This window comes from Lithobates pipiens, unplaced genomic scaffold (genome assembly GCF_037356315.1).
Source record: "Lithobates pipiens isolate NorthernLeopardFrog02 unplaced genomic scaffold, aLitPip1_a1.2 Scaffold_13, whole genome shotgun sequence".
In the NCBI taxonomy this organism is placed as follows: Eukaryota; Metazoa; Chordata; class Amphibia; order Anura; family Ranidae; genus Lithobates; species Lithobates pipiens.
In genome coordinates this window covers 189078351-189100596 of record NW_027507718.1, presented here as the reverse complement: position 1 = coordinate 189100596, position 22246 = coordinate 189078351, and the positions used below count along the sequence as shown (strand labels likewise).

The following is a 22246-nucleotide window of genomic DNA, read 5'->3' as shown; positions in this document are numbered from 1 at the left end:
GGGACTATGTTTGCACAGCTATTAATTATTTTGTGGCTGCAAATTTGACTTGTAGGTTTGCGAAGTTCGCCTCCCATTGAAGTCAATGGAGCCCGCCGCGAACGTTCCGGTTCGCGAACTATCGGCCGTGTTCGCGGTCCGCGTTCGCGAAACATCCCGTCGGAAGTTCGTCCATCACTAATTGTCACTTCTCACGCACACTATAAATGTCTGTTTTGGAAGTCAAATTTTAGTCCAGCAAGATTTATTCATCTATCAACACCTCAACTTTTACATGGACTTTTAGAAATTCAATGCATTGTAACTAATACCTTTACAGTGGACTTTCACATTCTGATATTTATGTGTTTTTTGGCACTTTATAATTTAATGTATTTTTTATATGTCAATTATTACACTTTATATTTCATGATTACCCTTATTGTTTACATATATGGTGTTAAGGTTTAATCGTTAAGCATCCTCATTTGGTTTTATTTTCACATTGCCTATTAGCGCTGCACCTTTATTCCTTAAACCCCAAATACCTCCCTCCGCATTTCCCAGCCATTGCTTCATGGCAGAATAAGGAAGAAGAGTGTCTCCTGGCAACCAGGATTGACAACCACCCCCTGTCACCTCTCCACCCCCAACAAACCCCCTTCTGCCTCTCCACCCACAACAATAAACCCCTCCCGCCTTTTCACCCCCAACAATAACCCCCCTCCCTACCTCTCCCCCCCAACAATAACCCCCTTCTGCCTCTCCATCCCCAAAAATAACCCCTCTCCTGCCTCTCCACCCTCAACAATAATCCCCCTCTCGCCTCTCCACCTCCAAGGATAACCCCCCCAACTCTCCACCCTCAACAATAACCCCCCTATCGCATCAACAAAAAAAACCTTTCCTGCCTCTCCACCCCCAACAATAACCCGCCTCTCCACCCTCAGCAATAACCCCCTCCCACCTCTCCACCCACAACAATAACCTCCCTCCCGCCTCTCCACCCCCAACAATAATCCCCCTCCCACCTCTCCACCCTCAACAATAACACCCTTCAATGCTTCTCCACCCCCAACAATAAACCACCTCTCCACCTTCAACAATAACCCCCCTTCCACCTCTACACCCCCAACAATAACCACCCTCCCTGCCTCTACATTCCCAACGATAACCATCCTCCCACCTCTCCACCCACAACAATAACCCCACTCAAGCCTCTCTACCCTCAACAATAACCCCCCTCCCTGCCTCTCCACCCCAACAATAACCCCTCTCCCGCTTCACCTCCCTCAACAATAACCCCCCTCCCGCCTCTACACCCTCAACAATAACCCCCCTCCCACCTCTCCATCCTCAAAAAAAAAAACCCTCCCACCTTTCCACCCCCAACAATAACCCCCGTCCCTCCTGTGTCACACAATTCATAGAGCCCGCCTTCCTCCTAAACTACAGAGGTGCTGAGAAGAGGCAGTGTGGTAATCACTCCTGGCAAGCAGAAAAGTAGCGTGGGATATTTAGTCCTTAGAAACTGAACGTAAACAGCAGAGGAGAAGCAGAAAACCATGCAGGTGGAAGAGGAAGCTGTGGAAAGAAATGGACAGCAGACAAGCAGCATTTGCAACACAAAATATTTTTCAAGAAGCTAATATTGGATTGTCAAATGTAACTATTGTTTCTACTGGTGTTACAATGCTGTATTATAAAATAAATGTGTAGACTTTCTATTAGGTCCTGAGTTTTTGGTGCATTTTCTAAAAGCACGAGTCTTGCATTCTGCATCGTTGGTGTGCTTTCTGAAAACATTGGACATAATAGAAAGTCTATGGGAAACCACGGGTAGTCTGCATGAAACCATGCTGCGACCAAACCAGTGTGGCATTGTGAAAAAGCCATTAATGGGATGACGGCCATAAAGTATAGACGTTGATTTTTTAAAGAAGTTAAAGTTGTTGTAAAGGCACAATGTTTTTTATCTTCCTGCATTCTAAGCATGACGGTAAAAAACCTTCTGTGTGCAGCAGCCCCCCTAATACTTACCTAAGCCCCTCTCAATGCAGGAATGTCCACAAGACATTCTCTTCGGGGACTCGCACTACTGATTGGCTTTTGGCATTGGCAATGGCTCTCCCTGCTGTCAATCACAGCCAGTAAGCCAATCAGGAGATGGAGGGGGCAAGGCAGAGCTGTGCCTTCGTGTGTGAATATACATACCAAGCCGTATCTCGGTAGTGTGCCTGCTTGGGTGCCCCCACAGAAAGCTGCTTGTTGTGGGGGCATCTGGCAGGAGGGAGGAGTATCGGCATGAGACCGGAGAAGAAAAGAGGAGGATCTGGGCTGGTCTGTGCAAACCCACTGCACAGAGTATTTAAGTATAACATGTTTTTTTCTAAAACAAAAAAAACAAGGCTCTAATATTGCTTTAAAGCAGAGTTCCACCCAAAAGTTTCTCTGGGAGGGAGGGAGGAGCGTGTATTTGTTTTTTTAAAGGTACCCTGTCCCCACTTCCGGGAGATCGGACTGAGGCGAATTATGTCAGCAGCTCCCCCCCCCCCTCCTCCCTCCCCTTCTGCCAGCCCAGTGAGAGAGTGCAGTGCACTTCGCAGTAGGGACACAGCTGTGAAGCTAAAAGGCTACACTACCGGGTTCCCTTATCTGCTATGGCGTTGGCAGCACCGGACCAGCCGTTGTAAAAATCAGCTGCGGTGCCGACATCGCTGGACTCCTGGATAGGCAAGTGTCCTAATGGTAAAAGTCATATACAGTATGTGTAGCTTCTGACTTTTAATTGTTAAAGGGGTGGACGGAACTCTGCTTTAAGGCTGCATTCACACCTGAGCATTTACTTTTCAGGCAGAAAGTCGCACATTTTTGGCACGATTTTGCAATGTAAAAAGCAGAAAAACGCCTGTAATCTGCCCAAAAAATAGGATTTTTGTACTCACCGTAAAATCCTTTTCTCTGTAATTCACCGACCGACACAGCTCCTCTCTGTAACTACATAGGTTGTATAGCCTGCCATTAGGAGAAATTAGGCAAAATTGTTACACAATACACACAACTTTAATCCTGCCCCGGGGGGCGGGCCCGTGCTATCAACCCTCCTCCTGCTGCTAGCAGCTTCAGTACATCAACAAGCAGTATAACATAGAAAAAACTAGGGTTGGGTGCTGTGTCGGTTGGTGAATTGCAGAGAAAAATTTTTTTACGGTGAGTACAAAAATCCTATTTTCTCTTATATTCACCGACCAACACAGCTCCTCTGTAACTACATGGGACGTCCCCAAGCAGTGCCAAAGTACCAGGGGTGGGAATAAACAGCATTAAAAACTTCATCCACCATGGCAAGTGGGATCTAGTGAAACTAAACCCACAAAAAAACAGAAGTGTGTGGAAACTCCACCACAAAGTTGGGCAACCTCAACAGGAGTGATCCCCCAGACCGCAACCTTGCGGAAGTAACATAACAGTGCAATAATGAAACGGTACTGTGTTTTTAGCGAAAAAAAACAGGGAAAAAACTCAATACCAACTACACGGCCGCCTTCAAAACTTTGCGGCCAAAACCAGCATCAGCCGATGCACTGACATCTACCTTGTAAAACTTGGTAAACGTATGGACAGACCACCAGGTCGCCGCCTTACACACCTGAGCGACAGACGCTTGGTGTCGGAAAGGCCCAAGACGTTCCGATTTCTCTTGTAGAGTGGGCCGTGACTGGAAAGGGAGGCACCTGCCCCTTCAAGGCATAGGCTTGGACTACAATCTGTATGATCCACCTGGAAATGGTGGCTGACGAGATCGCCATACCCTTCTTAGGACCAGCCACCAAAACAAACAGTGAGTCTGACTTCCGAAAGGAAGCTGTGACAGACAAGTACACCTTCAGTGCCCTAACCACATCGAGGGCGTGAAGGGCTACCTCTTTGGGGTGCTTCGGCTTAGGGCAAAACGATGGTAATTCAATGTCCTCATTGATATGAAATGCCTAGACCACTTTCGGTAGAAAGGACGGTTGCGGACGCACCACCACCTTATCCCTGTGTATTACCAGATAAGGCGACTTGCAGGACAAGGCCGGCAGTTCCGAAAACCTCCGGGCCAATGTGATGGCCACTAGAAAGACCTCCGAAAACCTCCTGGCCAATGTGATGACCACTAGAAAGACCACCTTCTGTGAAAGGGTCAACAGAGGAATCTCCCTGATATTCTCAAACTTCTGAAGCGCCGACAACACCAGGTTCAAATCCCACGGAGGCAACGGAGGATGCACCGGAGGGACTACATGGTGCACCCCCTGAACAAAAGTAATCACTAGTGAGTGAGACACTAGGGGGTCGCTGAAAAAAGACAACCAAACCTGAAATTTGCCCCTTGATGGTGCTCAACGCCAACCTCTGGTCTACACCTTGCTGAAGAAACAGCAGGATCCTGGATATAGATAAGGAGTGCGGATGCCACCCTTTCGCCTCACACATGGAGATATAGGCCTTCCAAGTACGATAGTATATCTTCCTGGAAGAAGATTTCCGCGCTCTCAGCATAGTCGGAATCACCGAGTCCGACAGACCCCGGTTCCTCAATACCTGGCTTTCAACAGCCAGGCCGTTAAAGCCAGTGAAGGTAAAGCAGGGTGAAAGATTGGACCTTGAGATAGGAGTTCCTCTCGCAACGGCAGCTGCCAGGGAGCGTCTGCCACCAGGCGCACCAGGTCTCCGTACCAGGCCCGCTGAGACCAATCTGGGGAGGATTACCGGAATCCCCTCGGCATCCACTCTGCGAAGCAGATGTGCCAACAGTTTCAGCAGAGGAAAGGCGTAGATCAGGTGGTACTGATCCCATGGAGCCACCAGCGCGTCTGACGTGTCTGCCCATGGATCACTTGTCCTGGACACAAATCTCGGGACCTTCCGATTGAGTCGGGAGGCCAATAGATCCACATCTGGTGTGCCCCATTTCAGGCAGAGCAGCCTGAATACATTTGGATGCAATGCCTATTCTCCTGGGTCCAGCATCTGTCGACTCAGATAGTCCATCTGCCAATTTTCCACCCCCGGGATGTAAATGGCTGACAGGGCCGGAACGTGTCTCTCTGCACACCGAAGTATGTGAGCGACCTCCCGAGCAGCGGCGGAGCTTCTTGTTCCCCCTTGGTGATTTATGTATGCCACAGCCATGGCGTTGTCTGACTGTATCCTGGTCGGATGCCCTTAAAGACACGTCGACCACGTGTGGAGGCACAGCCTGATCGCTCTCAATTTGAGCAGATTGATCGGCAGCTTGGATTCTTCCGTCGACCAGAGGCCCTGAGCCGACTGAATCCCCATCACTCCTCCCCAGCCGGCCAGACTGGCGTCTGTAGTGACCACTGTCCATTTTAGAGGAAGGAACTATTTTCTGGCCGGAATCACCGGGGAACTCAAACACCAGATCAGGGAGTCCCTGACTAACATTTATAGGTAAAAATGATCCGGGGAAAATCCGATTGCCTCTTGGGGAGATCAGGAAGGAATTTTTTCCCCTGCTGTAGCAAGTTGGATCATGCTCTGCTGGGGTTTTTTCCCTTCCTCTGGATCAATATGTGGGTATAGAATTGGGTATATGGGATTGTACGATATTTTTAATTTTTATTTATTGTTTTTAAGGTTGAACTGGATGGACTTGTGTCCTTTTTCAACCTAAATATGTAACTATGTAACGATGTAACTACCGTATGTAATGCATGTTAGTTTGTTTTTAAAGTAATACAATTTCATTCCACCATGGGGTCTTTTCTTCCCTAGAGTTTTCAGTCTGTATTTCCATTTTCCCTCCCTTTTTTCTCTGGTTCCACCAACCTCACGTTTTTAATTGATATTAAATTGGATTGTACCACCCCCTTTTTAGGAGGAATGGATATATATATATATATATATAAGATAATTTTATTGTAAACCTGTATGCTATGAAGAAGGCTTTGGCCGAAACGTATTAGACCTTTAGATGTAGCACTGCTGTTAGTGCCCATTAAAGATTTGTAAAAAGAAGCAATCGTGTTGCCGGCATTTTTTTTGCTATTGTGTGAAACTTACCTGAAAGCGCGAAGCATTCCAGAGATGCAATGTCATCGCTGGAAACAATGTCCATCTTTACTCGGTCTTCCTTCCGGGTTTAAGACTCTGGCTCTGTGACTGACCGAAGCCGCCGGTCATGGCACAGGGCTCTCAAGAAATTGCACGGTTGGACGTTCTTTCAGAGCACGTGCACCAGTGATTTTACTGGCTGCATGTACAGTAAATATCTCCTAAATGGCACTCCTTTAGGAGATATTTACACTACTTATCGGTAAGCCTTATTATAGACTTACCCAGTGCTGTGTCTTGGCCTAGTCTTTTTTGCCTTTGCCGCCCCCCTTCCAAAAAAAAAAAAACCCTTGACCTGTCCTCCCCACGTCCCGCACAGGTTCAGCCTCCCGTGGCTCGCTTGCCTTGTTATATATCGTGCACTCAGCACTGGCACAGTATGGATGCATACTTGGCCGGGGGGGGAGCGACTGACGCCCCCATAAAACGGACCATGACTGACTGTCAGCTTAACTGGTGGAGGCGGAGCCTAATGCTCCGCCTACCCACCTCTGCGCGACATCATTGCATGCAGTCCAGCTTGGAGGGTCGTGACAGGTCTCTCTGGTTACCAGAGGAGGAGGATGACGATGGCGGGAACTCTCAGGTAAAACGCAGCCACTGTGCCCATGAATTGCTGCCACCAAGCGCAGCCAATGTGCCCATCAATTGCCACCACTGTGCCATCAAACGCAGGCACTGTGTTCATCAAACGCAGCCATTGTGCCCATCAATTGCAGCTACTGTGCCATCAAACGCAGGCATTGTGTTCATCAAACAAAGCCACTGTGCCCATCAATTGCCGCCACTGTGTCATCAAACACAGCCACTGTGCCCATCAAAGCAGCCACTCTGCCAAAAAATGCAGCCACTGTGCCTATCAATTGCCACCACTGTGCCATCAAACACAGCAACTGTTCCCATCAAACGTAGCCACTGTGCCATCAAACACAGCCACTATGCCCATCAATTACCACAACTGTGCTATCAAATGCAGTCACCATGCCCATCAATTGGCACCATTGTGCCATCAAACCCAGCCACTGTGCCCCTCAATTGAAAGAGGAAGGGATGTGGTTTACAGATGATACAGCGTGTCTTAAATAGGAAGGGGTGTGGCCTTGACAGGAAGGGTGAGAAGTATTTAAATTAGGGTGTGCATGAGTTTAGTCAGGCCTAGGGCAGCACAAAACTTAAATACACCACTGGACTTACCCACAGGTGAAACTTAAAGGAGTTGTAAAGGTTTATGGTTTTTCACCTTAATGCATTAAGGTGAAAAACCTTCTCTGCTGCAGCAGCCTTACCTGAACCCTATCGTTCCAGCGTTGAGAATGAGCCCAGTAGCTCCAGCTGTTGTCTCTGTCCTCATTGCATAGATTGGTTCCCGCTGCTAATGAAATCCAGTGACACGGGAGCCAGGGTTGAATCCTGCTGTCTGTGTCAATTGGTGCAGCAGTGGAATTCGAGAGCCTGCCTGCATGGGTGCCCCCATGGAAATCAGCTCTCAGTGGGGGCATTCGAAGAAGAGGAGGAGCCAGGAGTGCTGCCAGGGCACCCCAGAAAAGTAGGATTGGGGCTGCTCTGTGCAAAACCCTTGCACTGAGGTATGACATGTTTGTTCTTTAAATAAAAAGCTAGCCTTTACAATCACTTTAGCTACTTGCTGACCAGCCCCTATCATTATAAATCGCCATAGCTGTACGGCAGTCCCTTTAACAGCTATAGCGGGCGCATGTGTCGCCGGAGCTGATGCTTATGGCTGGTGGCCTCGATATCCACCAGCCACCCATGATCACTCCACAGAGAGCCAGAATGGGGATCTGTCAATGTAAACAAACAGACCCCCGTTCTGACAGGGGAGTACTGAGTGATCGTCTGATCCTAGTGATCAGGTACAGTGATCTCTCTCTACTCCTAGTCAGTCCCCTCCCCCCACAGTAAGAAACACCTCCCTAGGGAAAACTTAACCCCTTAATAGCCCCCTAGTGTTAACACCTTCCCTGCCAGTGACATTTCTACAATAATCAGTGCATTTTTGTAGCACTGATCGCTGTGTAAATGTCAATGGTCCCAAAAAAAGTGTCCGATCTGTCTGCTGCAATGTTGCAGTCCCGATAAAAAAAACAAAACGCTGATCACCGCCATTACTAGTAAAAAAAAAGAATAAAAATGCCATACATCTATCCCTTATTTTGTAGACGCTATAACTTTTGGGCAAGCAAATCAATTGTCCGTTAAAGCCGCACAGTGCCGTAAGGCAGAAAACGGCCTGGTCAGGAAGGGGGTAAAACCATAGTGGCCAACTGTCCCGAAAGTCTGTCAATGTGGATGTCGGGGCGGGGGCCAGTCGGATGTCGGGGGCCAGTCATGGTATGTGGATGTCGGGGGCCAGTCTGTGAATGTATGTGGGGGCCAGTGGTATGTCGGGGCCAGTCTGTGAATGTGCGGGCCAGTGGTATGTCGGGGGCCAGTCTGTGGATATCAGGGGCCAGTCTGTGAATGTGGGGGCCAGTCTGTGGATGTCGGGGGCCAGTTTGTGGATGTTGGGGGCCAGTCTGTGAATGTGGGGGCCAGTCTGTGGATGTCGGGGGCCAGTCTGTGAATGTGGGGGCCAGTCTGTGGATGTCGGGGGCCAGTCTGTGGATGGTCGGGCCAGTGGTATGTGGGGGGCCAGTCTGTGGATGTCGGGGTCCAGTTGTATGTCGGGGGCCAGTCTGTGGATGTTGGGGGCCAGTGGTATGTCGGGGGCCAGTCTGGAGATGTGGGGGCCGGTCTGTGCAGTATGTGGGCGCAGGTCTGTGCAGGATGTGGGGGGCCGGTCTGTGGATGTCAGAGGGGCACCAGATGTAAGGAGGGGCTCCGCTGATGGACACAGATGGCGGTCTGTGGATGTGGGTACCTCTGATGGGGCACCTGATGTAAGGACAGACTCCGCTTGGGACACCTGATGGCATCTGGTGGCAGGCAACGTGGCTTGTGATGCGCTCGTGGCTCCCACTGATTCTGCATTAGGGTGAGTTGAATGATTTCATTTTATATTACAATGTAATAATAGAAATAATGTGCTTCAATCATCCTGACACCATAACAATCATGTCGCCGGGATGATTGAAGCGCCAACACCAGGTATTTGGAGTATCTTTATCTGCTGATTGTCAAACTCTGGAAAACACATATTGCTATTGTGGTGTAGGATCGGGGGGCTGCTGTCCCTTCTTTCCCCCTCTCCCCCCCTCCTTTCCCTCTCCATCCCGCATTCATCTCAGACTCTAACCACACCCCTTTGAGCCACGCTCCATGTAAGCCATGCCTGCTATTTAAGTAAACCACGCCCATTTTTCGCCACGGCGCGCAGCGCGTGCCACATTTTTACCTTTTCCTATGCCACACCTATAAACGCATGCCCCGCCCCCTAATTATACCACGACTCCGCCTACTGCCAAAAAAGTGTCCCGAATTTTTTTTTTTTACAATGTTGGCAACTATGTAAAACCTTCCAGTTTACTTCCTCTTTAAGAAGTTTCAGCTATTACATTGTGAAAGCATTCCCTCCAATTGTCCAGTCCTGTGGAAGCTTTCCCCTGAGTGGGAAGAGCACATTACTGATAAAGGCAGTGAAGGCTCAGTGTAACTGTATGAGGTCCTCCCTTCTTTACTAGATCACCATGCTCGGCACAGCAGCCACACCCTCAGTCGTCTCCTAACGTACAAGTGGGAAGGACACACGTTCTGCAACGCAGGGCACGCCACTCCCGCTCTCCACTCCACTCCACGCCTGTGTTTACCAACAACTCCCCCGTCTCCACATGACACACCGCCCTGTTCATCTAAGTGGGCGGAGACTGCTGGCCCCGCCGTTCGGCTTCTTGCGCTTTCGGACTGGCGGTTTTGTTGGAGTGGGCGGGCCTTCTTCTGCCAATCACCTTAGAGGTTGTGTAGGAAGGCAGCTTGTGTACAATGTACGCAGAGGGATCAGGTAGGTAGTGGTGTGTGTGAGCGGGAGCCATGGCTTTAGCGCAGCTCCCTGTTTGTAGCAATGAGAAGTTTTAAAGTGTCGGCCAGGAGACGTGAGCTTAGTGTGAGTGTGTCTATAGTATTCTACACATGTTTATGTACAGAGAGGACTTGTTCGATTTAGTTCTTAGCACTGCATAACCTGCACAAATGATGGCAATAGTAGGACTGAACTTCCTATGTATACATGATGGGGGTGTGCAGGCACTTCCTGTGTCCTCCTATAGTGTGCATGTCTGCTGAGCTCTGTACTGAGGTGCACTTTACTGTATGTGCATCCACCGCAGAGCTGCATGCAGGGAATTCATAGAAGTAGGGACAGCGGCTGTATGCGCACAACTGCATGTGGGCAGGAGTGGGTGCACAGACGCAATCGTAGTTCAAAGCTTGCAAGCGGGCAGGAGTGGGTGCACAGACGCAATCGTAGGTCAAAGCTTGCGAGCGGACAGGAGTGGGTGCACAGACGCAATCGGGTGTCAAAGCTTGCAAGCGGGCAGGAGTGGGTGCACAGACGCAATCGGGTGTCAAAGCTTGCAAGCGGGCAGGAGTGGGTGCACAGACGTAATCGGATGTCAAAGCTTGCAAGCGGGCAGGAGTGGGTGCACAGACGCAATCGGGTGTCAAAGCTTGCAAGCGGGCAGGAGTGGGTGCACAGACGCAATCGTAGGTCAAAGCTTGCGAGCGGACAGGAGTGGGTGCACAGACGCAATCGGGTGTCAAAGCTTGCAAGCGGGCAGGAGTGGGTGCACAGACGCAATCGGATGTCAAAGCTTGCAAGCGGGCAGGAGTGGGTGCACAGACGCAATCGGGTGTCAAAGCTTGCAAGCGGGCAGGAGTGGGTGCACAGACGCAATCGGGTGTCAAAGCTTGCAAGCGGGCAGGAGTGGGTGCACAGACGCAATCGTAGGTCAAAGCTTGCAAGCGGGCAGGAGTGGGTGCACAGACGCAATCGTAGGTCAAAGCTTGCAAGCGGGCAGGAGTGGGTGCACAGACGCAATCGTAGGTCAAAGCTTGCAAGCGGGCAGGAGTGGGTGCACAGACGTAATCGGGTGTTAAAGCTTGCAAGCGGGCAGGAGTGGGTGCACAGACATAATCCTATTGCAAGCGGGCAGGAGGACGTCAGCGGCACATGCGCTGCGAAGGTCAGATGACTTCACGCGTGTATGCGCGAGGGTGACATAATCGCGGCTTTGGCCACTCACAGTGCCGGAGCTGCAATATTCCCGGAAGAAATGCAAAGGGAATGTGTCAGCTTCCTTGGCGTGGACCGTCATCAGATGTCGAGGCCTCGTTCTAAGGTGAGTATTTCATAATGAGCTAGTATAGTACAACCGCTTTCATTTGCAGGGATTTTCTTCCTGTTTTGTCCATGGGACAGGAAATGAAGGTAAAATAAATTGACTGGGCTTATAACCCTCCATTACATTATCCAAAAAAGGGGGGAAAAAAAGGTTTACCTATAGTTCTACTTCAATCTCAGAATTCTCCACTTTCAAAGAAATATCAAAACTTTCACATAATTTCCAAACAAGTCATTAACTTTCCACACAAGTCTCTTTATAAATACCTTCCTTTTTTTTTTTTTTTTTTAATATGGCCTTCCAAACCTGCCCGTCTAAAACACATTATATAAAACGCATACTATTGGTCACAGTCTCTCTGCTCTAAGCACCCCCCCCGCACTCGAGCACTGGTCTGTAGAAGAGACGGGAGTGGCTGGCTCAGTCTCTCAGCAGCTCGCTGAGAGGCTGTGCCGGCCCAGGGTTGTGGGCAGACTATTGTTGCAATATTGCGCCAGCCTGGGCCAGCTCTGGAATGTCAGCTGACAGCAGGCTTAAGCTCGCTGTTGGCTGAAAATGGGTCACAGGAGTGCAGAACGAACTAAGTAAAGCCCCTTTTTTTTTTTTTTTTTTTTTTTTTTTTTCTCTTTTTTTTTTTTTTTTTTTTCGGAGCTAGAATTCTGCTAAAATGTTTACAATTTCGAGGGTTCATTCACGACAATGAGCAGCGGTGGAAAATGGGAATTGTCTCTCCATTCACAGAATCTGGATAGTTGACAAATGTAACATGGTGGGAAATGGCACCCTAATATCGGTGTAACGTGAGACATGCTGTGAAAGATGGACTTGGCCTTTAATAGATAAGGATCGTTATAAATTGCTGATATTTTAAGAGTGCAAACCAAGCATAACTTTTACTTTCTGCTGTTATTCTTTTCTTTTTCAGTGTATTAGAACAATTACCTTGACTTTGAAACATGTAGTTTAATCGTGCAGGTGAGTATATGGTTGTGCTTTGCTTGCTGCTTTAACCTCTACATAAGAAAATAGTTAATTTTAATAAAGTCAATGTTAGTAGCAATATAGGAGCTGTGCTTACTTTAAATACCCAATCAATTGTGAGGGGAAAATCAATCTATACATAATAAAATAGGGTTTTTGTTAGGCAAAGCTGTGTTCATTTTAAATACCCAATCATATGCTATGTTACTAACATTCACTTTACAATATAAACATATCATTTGCATAATGAACAGCTTTTTTTCTTTAACAAATCAACTGCAATGTATTGCTATTTGGAAGAGCTAATTTTCCTTTGTGAGGCAAAAATAAATATTCCCATATCTGCCATCTTCAGATCTTACCATTTCGAGTCTTAAGTCTGTAGCTAAATTCTAGATCTTAACCAGATCAAGGTTCAATCTTTTAAAGCCCAAATCTAGGAATTGTAAACAAAACAAAAAAACGCCTTTGCAGCTCACCGCACCGCAAGGGCTAAATGCTTATTATGTCAAGGGGTTAAAATAGAGGTTGTAGTACTTACTTGCCTTGCACCCTGGCTGTGGTGCTCTCCTCCTCTGCCTAAAGCCCCATACACCCTATCAGATTTTCTGCTGATTTTTGTCTTCAGATTTACCAATACCATGTAGTGCAAGTACCTGCCTGATTGCATACAAATTGAAACTCCTAAAGTTTGACCTTATATTATATGGTTTTGGTAAATCTGAAGACAAAAATCAGCAGAAAATCTGTATTGTTCATTGAGGAGGCTAAAGTGTGACTGGAGACAAATGCTGCTTACAAGCTGCAGGGGACCGATTGTAGTGCTGGAGGGATGCTGCTGGAGCGAGGAATTAAAGGTAAGTACATTGGGTATAGAAAATAATCGCCACCTTAAAACGCATTTAGTAGCTATGCTGCCTGAACTGAAGACACACAATTTTTGTTTTATCCAGCTGTATGCACTCAGTGCAACTTGTAACATCCAAGTGAAAAATATAACCCCCCCCCCCCCCCCCCATGTTTGAAAAAAATAAATAAATAAATAACCTCTTGTGTCAGTATTTTGTTGGACCATCTTTTGCTTTAATTACAGCCTTTAGTCTGTTGGGCTATGTCTCTACTAACTTTGCACTATTTGCTCACTCTTCTTTGCAGAACTGCTCAAGTTCAATTAAATATGATGGTGACTGTTTGCGGACTGCAGTCTTCAAGTCATTCCACTGATTTTCATTGGGGTTTAAGTCTGGGCTCTGACTAGACCGTGCATGGACATTCACCCTTTTCTCCTTCAACCACTGTGTGGTCATTTTTGCTGTGTGCTTTGGGTCATTGGCATGTTGGAAGGTAAACCTTCTTCCCGTTGATCACTTTCTGGCAGAGGGCAGCAGGTGTTCTTCAAGAATTTGAAGGAGTATTGCCCCATCCATTTTTCTACTATCCTGACAAGTGCTCCAGTCCCTGCTGCAGAGAACCCCGCCATAACAAACTATAATAATTAAGAAATGGTGTTGCGCTCCGGCTAAATAAATCTAATTAAACTAAGATAAACTAACATGTACTCAAGTACCAACCAAAACAGAAATAAAATAAAATGTGAAACTGTATGTTTAAATAAGCTCAGACAATGTGCATAAATTCTAAAGTGCAATACACCAGGTCAAATTGTGCACTTAACATAAAAAACTTGGTATAAGAAATCTTCTATTAATGACAGTGAAATAGTATTGAGTGCACACAAATGTATAAATGATATGGCACGAAGAAAAAAAAAAAAAAAACTGAGTGTCGTTATAAAAGTGCAATACAAATCAAAAAATGCACAAAATGCTAATAGTCCATGTGCAGTGTATCACGTGTATGAACAAAATGCTAATAGTCCATAAACAGTGAGATATGTGTTTGAACAAAAGCAAGAATGAGGTGAACTACAGTTATATAAAAAGCATGTCCATTTAGTGGTAAAATACGTCCATTTAGTGATCAACAAAGCAGTATCCTGCGTGCTCCAAAAACAGGAGGTGGATTCCACCAGTGCTCCTATGCGTATTATATCCTCACACTAGGTGCAGTAATTACCTTACCTTACTGCTGTAAGGTAAACAGCATTTCCAAAGTAACGCTTGTTGTCCAATAATGTAGGTTCAGTAGGTGATGTGATCCTAGACTCTCATTCACCGTGGGCACGTTGTAACATGCAGAGAAAGCAAGGGGAACACTCCAATGGTGAAGTACGTATTCACAATTTATTGGATATAAAACGAAGATATAGGTACTCGCATTTAAAACAGTAATAAAAAGCACAACTAAACAAACACGTGTCACGTTCGCGCTTCCGGACGTCACTTCCGGTGTCCTTACTGGCCAATTGTGTTCCTACGCGTATCGTCAAATGACTTCATCAGGGAATAACAACTGGGGTAAGGACGAACGTATAAATAGTGTCAGTAATTGGCGGCCATTTTCGTGAAGTCCATTGTAGCCACATCTACGGCCATTTTCTCGTGGGCTAATATACATAGAATGATGGCCTACAGACGTAACAGTGGCAAGGAATGTGCAAACTTCACTTACGATCATTTTTTGGGGGCATTTTTAATGTAGATGGTCATTAACTGTTTTAGCCCACTGGGAAATGCCCGGGAACCATTATTCTTATTGGCGCAGCCCCGAAAGTAAATCAGAGCAACACGTCTCGTTAGTGCACCTGCGCAGTAACGTTCGTTTCTAAAAATGACATCTAGCATTTTTAGAAACGAACGTTACTGCGCAGGTGCACTAACGAGACGTGTTGCTCTGATTTACTTTCGGGGCTGCGCCAATAAGAATAATGGTTCCCGGGCATTTCCCAGTGGGCTAAAACAGTTAATGACCATCTACATTAAAAATGCCCCCAAAAAATGATCGTAAGTGAAGTTTGCACATTCCTTGCCACTGTTACGTCTGTAGGCCATCATTCTATGTATATTAGCCCACGAGAAAATGGCCGTAGATGTGGCTACAATGGACTTCACGAAAATGGCCGCCAATTACTGACACTATTTATACGTTCGTCCTTACCCCAGTTGTTATTCCCTGATGAAGTCATTTGACGATACGCGTAGGAACACAATTGGCCAGTAAGGACACCGGAAGTGACGTCCGGAAGCGCGAACGTGACACGCGTTTGTTTAGTTGTGCTTTTTATTACTGTTTTAAATGCGAGTACCTATATCTTCGTTTTATATCCAATAAATTGTGAATACGTACTTCACCATTGGAGTGTTCCCCTTGCTTTCTCTGCATGTTACAACGTGCCCACGGTGAATGAGAGTCTAGGATCACATCACCTACTGAACCTACATTATTGGACAACAAGCGTTACTTTGGAAATGCTGTTTACCTTACAGCAGTAAGGTAAGGTAATTACTGCACCTAGTGTGAGGATATAATACGCATAGGAGCACTGGTGGAATCCACCTCCTGTTTTTGGAGCACGCAGGATACTGCTTTGTTGATCACTAAATGGACGTATTTTACCACTAAATGGACATGCTTTTTATATAACTGTAGTTCACCTCATTCTTGCTTTTGGAGCTTTTGTTCAAACACATATCTCACTGTTTATGGACTATTAGCATTTTGTTCATACACGTGATACACTGCACATGGACTATTAGCATTTTGTGCATTTTTTGATTTGTATTGCACTTTTATAACGACACTCAGTTTTTTTTTTTTTTTTTTTCTTCGTGCCATATCATTTATACATTTGTGTGCACTCAATACTATTTCACTGTCATTAATAGAAGATTTCTTATACCAAGTTTTTTATGTTAAGTGCACAATTTGACCTGGTGTATTGCACTTTAGAATTTATGCACATTGTCTGAGCTTATTTAAACATACAGTTTCACATTTTATTTTATTTCTGTTTTGGTTGGTACTTGAGTACATGTTAGTTTATCTTAGTTTAATTAGATTTATTTAGCCGGAGCGCAACACCATTTCTTAATTACTATCACTTAATTTGGGGAGGGTTTACACCCCTGCCGGTGTTTTGCTGCAACCACACTAGTTCTAGGACACATTGATAGGCGCGAGAATACTTTTACTCTCATAACAAACTATAAACCTCATTGAAAATCTGTGGAAATTTTAACTGAATGTGGACAGTTGTGCAAAGAGTGGGCAAATAATGCAAAGTCTAGATGTGCAACTTTAGTAGAGACAGATCCCAACAGAGTAAAGGCTGTAATTAAAGCAAAAATATTGACACAAAAGGGGGTGATCCTTCCAACTCAGCCATTTTTACTATTATATATATATATATATATATATATAATTTTTTTTTTTTTTTCCCTATTCTTCTTTCAGGACTGCCACTATGAGGGATAGTCTCCTCCTCTGGAAACACTGCGCCAGCCCATAAATTTCTCACTTCCTCCGGCGGGGCCACACTGCAGAGAACCAGGCCGGTCAGTCAGGGAGGCTGTGACCATTTTTTTTTCAGATCCTGTAAAAGGGAGCAGGGGCTTCCTAGGGGAAAAGGTGGGGTACCTACCCACGAGGTATTTCAAACCCTTCCTAGTCGAGTGCGGCTTCAGGTTGCGGGGAACCCCTATCGCATCTACAGGGACGCAGCAGGCAGGTGGTTCGGATCTCCCTGTACTCTATACAGACCGCATTTTTTGGAACTTGGTGGGCCGGGCGACGTCACTTCCGGCGGAGACTAATGCTTACCTTTGACCCGCGACTTCCGCTTCCGGGTTGTGAAGCTGATAGAGGGGCCGGGCACAAGCTGGAGATGAGTCGGGAACGCACACAGGCAGCGTGAGACTCGGTAGTAGCAGCCGCCTGCAGTCATGTCTGAAGCAGATGCGCAACCAACGCACACTACCTCCAGCCTTCCTAAGGTAAGAGCACCCTGGGGAAGGGTACTCTCTATATAGGATTGCCCCTCCATGTATGGTTCCTATCAGTGGGGGGGGGGGGGGGCAAACCCTCTGGGTGGTCAGGGGAGGCTCAGATTCCTGTATGTTAAAGAGGGTCTAGTGCACTCCCAGGGTTGTGTTCTAAAGTGACAAGTTTTCCTGCTTTTTCTTTTTGTGCATGTGTTTAGGAAAGCTGCAGAAAAGTCTAAATCTACGCATGGCTCTAAAAGGAAGTATGCCTCCTGTAGGGAGATTTTAGGGGAATCGTGGACAAGTGTTGTGTAGCGACTGTATAGACTGACTTGTTAAAGGGAATCTGAACAGGAGTCAGGACTAGCAGCTTCAGTCAAAGAGCTCTTGTCTACCTTCTTCATTTAAATCCTTATTTGATAAGTTTCAACTTCCCACTAATCTGGCTCCCCAGGATACAACCCCGCTTCAGGCTCAGGGTTCTAATCTGGTCCAACCTGCTACTACAGGTAGGACAGAGGAGGTTGCAGGCCCTTCAGGGCAGGAACAGAAACAACCAGGGAGGTTCAGAGGGGGAGGGACCAGGACAGGGGTCCAGGAAAACCTCCAGATATAAATCATCTTTGGATGAGGTAGAGGACCTCTTAAAGGCAATTTATACAACCCCGGTATCCAGGCACATAAGAAACCACTGACCCTTCATGACCAAATGTACATGGGTTTGGGGGAACAAAAGAGAAGAGTTTTCCCAGTACATGAGGTATTGGTTGAAACAGTTAAAAGGGAGTGGCTATATCCCTAAAGAGAAGATTCCCATTCTCAGAGGACCTGGCATCCATTTGGAATAAAAAAAAAACAAAAAAAAAAAAAACAAATTGGATGCCGCCTTCTCCCACACACAGATCTGGCATTTGAAGACATAGGGACCTTGGCAGATGTCATGGACAAAAGGATTGACTCTCTGCTTAAAAAAACTTGGGATTCAGTTATAGACAATTTAACCACTTGCAGACCGGACCATTTTGCTGGTCAAAGACCAGACCACTTTTTGCGATTCGGCACTGCGTCGCTTTAACTGACAATTGCGCGGTCGTGCGACGTGGCTCCCAAACAAAATTGACGTCCTTTTTTTCCCACAAATAGAGCTTTCTTTTGGTGGTATTTGATCACCCCTGCGGTTTTTATTTTTTGCGCTATAAACAAAAATAGAGCGACAATTTTGAAAAAAACGCATTATTTTTTACTTTTTGTTATAATAAATATCCCCCAAAAATATATAAAAAAACTTTTTTTTTTCCCTCAGTTTAGGCCGATACGTATTCTTCTACATATTTTTGGTAAAAAAAAATCGCAATAAGCGATTATTGATTGGTTTGCGCAAAAGTTATAGCGTTTACAAAATAGGGATAGTTTTATAGCATTTTTATTAATTTCTTATTTTTTTTTTACTAGTAATGGCGGCGATCAGCGATTTTTTTATTGTGACTGCGACATTGTGGGGGACCCATCGGACATTTTTGACACATTTTTGGATCCATTATCATTTATACAGTAATCACTGCTATATAAATGCATTGATTCCTGTGTAAATGACACTGGCAGTGAAGGGGTTAACCAGTGGGTGGCAGTGCAGGGGTTAAGTGTTCCTAGGGGTGTGTTACTAACTGTGGGGGGGTTGGGCTTTCATTTAGTGAACACTGATCTCTGCTCCAATCACATGGAGCAGAGATCAGCATCACTAGTTGCTAGGCAGAATGGAAAAATGCTGTTTACACGGCATTTCTTCCATTCGGCCGCTCCGTGAGACGATCGCGGGGATGCCCGCGGCGATCGAGTCCGCGGGTCCCGCGACCGGACTCACGGGGGTCCCGACCAGCGCGGGAGTGCGCCGCCGGCGGCGCGCTCCCGATGGCAGGGCAGCATTGAATATTGGACGTACCTGTACGCCAATATGCCTGCCCGTGCCATTCTGTCTACGTACATCGTCGTGCGCTGGTCGGGAAGTGGTTAAAGCCAGAAATGGCAGTTACAGTAGTGGTTCGCAATTTAGAGCTCTGGCTTTCCCAGATCTAACATATTGAAGCGGGCACGGACACGGAAACCATTTTATCTTCCTTCCCTACAATGCTGCGAGGTATCGCATAAATAGCAGACGCCTCGGCAGAGTTGGTCTGCATGTCGACCAGAACAGCAGCCAGGGATAGCGCCTCCAAGGTCAAATTGTGTGGGATATCTTTTGACGGGAGACTTCTTTGGCCTAGGTTTAGAAACTGTTCTAGACCGCACAGCAGACAGGAAGAAATCCTTTCCCCCACAGAGATTCCTTGTCAACCATTTACCCAGGTGCACGACAAAGGCTGAGGCTTTGCAGGGAGCACTGAGGGAATTAGAAAATCGAAATGTTGTTCAGAGTCCCAAAGGCGGAAGAGGGAAGGGGTTTTTATTCACACATTTTCGTATTGAAAAAACCCACAGGGAAATTCAGATTTATTCTGAATTTAAAGCCCCCGAACAGGTCAGTAACATACAAAAGATTCTATATGGAGTCAATCTTTACAGGAAGGCCTCTGCTACCCCACAACTGTTTCATGGTATCATTGGACCCAAGGGATGTGTATTTTCATGTCCCTATAGCAGAGGCCTCACAGAAGTTTCTACACCTTGCAGTAGACTTAGGTGGAGAAACAGTAAACCTACAATTTCAGGCACTACCATTCGGCTATCCTCTTCACCCTGCATTTTTACCAAAGTCCTGGCAGAGGCCATGGCCTTTCTCCGGCTCCAGGGGATATCAATAATAGCCTACCTGGACGACCTGCTGTTATTTTCCGCTTCCCCCAATACAGTTAGCCAAAAATCTCGACCTAACAAAAAGGGTCCTTTATAGACCTGGGGTGGCTACTGAACTTGGAGAAGTCCAGCCTGATTCCCTCACAACAGATCACATATCTAGGATTCCTGTTGGACTCAACACTGTTGAGAGTTTTTCTACCAATAGAGAAGGTACAAAACTGGACAGAGCTGTAGCCTCTCTTCGGAGCAACCAACAGGTTTCCATAAGATTTCTGATGTCAGCATTGGGTCTGCTAACATCTACCCTCCCAGCAGTGCAGTGGGCAGGACTACATTTTTCGTCCTCTGTAGACCTTCGATCTAAGAGTGTGGGACTACAGTCAGGAGGATCTAGACCAGGGGTCTCAAACTGGCGGCCCTCCAGCTGTTGCAGAACTACAAGTCCCATGAGGCATTGTAAGGCTGACAGTTAAAAGCATGACTCCCACAAACAGAGGCATGATGGGACTTGTAGTTCTGCAACAGCTGGAGGGCCGCAAGTTTAAGACCCCCTGATCTAGACACCCTAGTGCACGTTCCACATCAAGTAAACAGATCCCTCTGGTGGTGGAGGAAGGTGACAAACCTGTCGTTAGGACATCTGTGGCTCATCCCAGTTTCTCGGCTGGGGGGCGCATCTGGGTTCCTTTCTAGCTCAGGGCACCTCGGAAGATGATGAGCTACGTCAGTCGTCCAATTGGAAAGAACTGAAGGCAGTCGGGCACCACATTCAGGTGCGGTTGGACAGCTCATCAGCCATGGCCTACTTAACCACTTGCTTACTGGGCACTTAAATCCCCCTCAGTCCCAGACCAATTTTCAGCTTTCAGCGCTGATGCACTTTGAATGACGATTGCGTGGGCATACAACACTGTACCCAAATGAAATTTTTATAATTTTTTCCCCACAAATAGAGCTTTCTTTTGGTGGTATTTAATTACAGCTCGGAGTTTTATTTTTTGCTAAACAAAAAAAGATGCAAAAAAAAAAAAATCATGTGTAATAGTTTGTTATAAAATTTTGCAAACGGGTCATTTTTCTCCTTCATTGAAGTGCGCTGATGAGGCGGCACTGATGGGCTGCATTGGTGGGCACTGATGGGCTGCATTGGTGGGCACTGATGGGCATAGTTAAGGCGGCACTAATGGGTACAGATGGGTGGCACGGATGGGTGGCACGGATGGGCACTGATGGGTACCACTGATAGATGGGACTGATGGGCTCTGATAGGTGGCTCTGGTAGATGACACTGATGGGCACGGATATGTGGCACTGGGGTGCAGCACCTTTGTTGAGGCAGATTGTGGGCACTGCTGGGTGGCACTGTGGGCACTGACGGGGGGCACTTACTTTTTTAATGTGGCACTGGCAGGGGGCAGGTGGGCACTAGCAGGGCTGGCCATTATTGGGACTGATGTCCCGATCACGACCGCCGGCTGACAGCGCGAGGAGGAATAATAGCCGATTACCGGCTCTGTTTATATCACATGATCAGCTGTCATTGGCTGACAGCTGATCATGTGATAAGGGGTCGGGATCGACCCCTTGCACGGATCGGTGATCAGGCGAGTCTCGTAGACTCGCCGATCACAGAGCGCGCCCCTCAGGGGGCGCGCAGGGCGCGCGTGCACGGGACTACATCTATTGACGTCATCCCGGAAAAGGAGATCCGCGCTGTAGCCGTCATTTGGCTATAGCGCGGATCTCAAGTGGTTAAACAAACAGGGCTGCACGAGAAGCGGAGCCCTGTTGACCTTAGCAATAGACATTCTGAGCTGGGCCGAGACCAACACTTTTACTCTCAGCAGTTTTCTTGACAGGAGAAAAGAACGTGATGGCAGACTTTCTCAGCCGAAAGAAGCTGAGAGAGGACGACGGGGTCCTCAACCAGGAGATCTTCAATCTCATATCAAGGTGGACCTTTTCGCATCAAAAAGCAACGTAAAAACCCTCTGTTTTTTTTCTCACTAAGAAGAGGAGATGGACGCTTTGACCCAGAACTGGCATTTCAAGACCTGCTATGCCTTCCCACCGCCAGTGTTGTTGCCGGCAGTTCTGAGGAAGTTTTTTCAAATTGAAAACACGTCCCTGATTCTTGTGGCACCACATTGGCCCAAGAGGGCATGGTTCTCAATACTCAAACAACTGGCAGTA

The 22246-nt window shown here is 46.8% G+C and overlaps 1 protein-coding gene across 6 annotated transcripts in view; it reads left to right on the top strand.

The window, feature by feature from the left end:
- Nucleotides 1-9917: 9917 nt before the first annotated feature.
- Nucleotides 9918-22246, top strand: part of PWWP3A (PWWP domain containing 3A, DNA repair factor) — a 107759-nt gene continuing 95430 nt past the window's right edge. For 2 of the 6 annotated variants that reach the window (XM_077476024.1, XM_077476022.1), the window contains exons 1-2: nucleotides 9921-10060; nucleotides 12325-12374. The gene's annotated coding sequence lies outside the window, so the exon portion shown is untranslated. Of the gene's footprint in view, nucleotides 10061-10091; nucleotides 10163-12324; nucleotides 12375-22246 lie in introns of those variants that run through there. The other 4 variants (XM_077476017.1, XM_077476014.1, XM_077476020.1 and 1 more) reach the window with 4 other exon arrangements.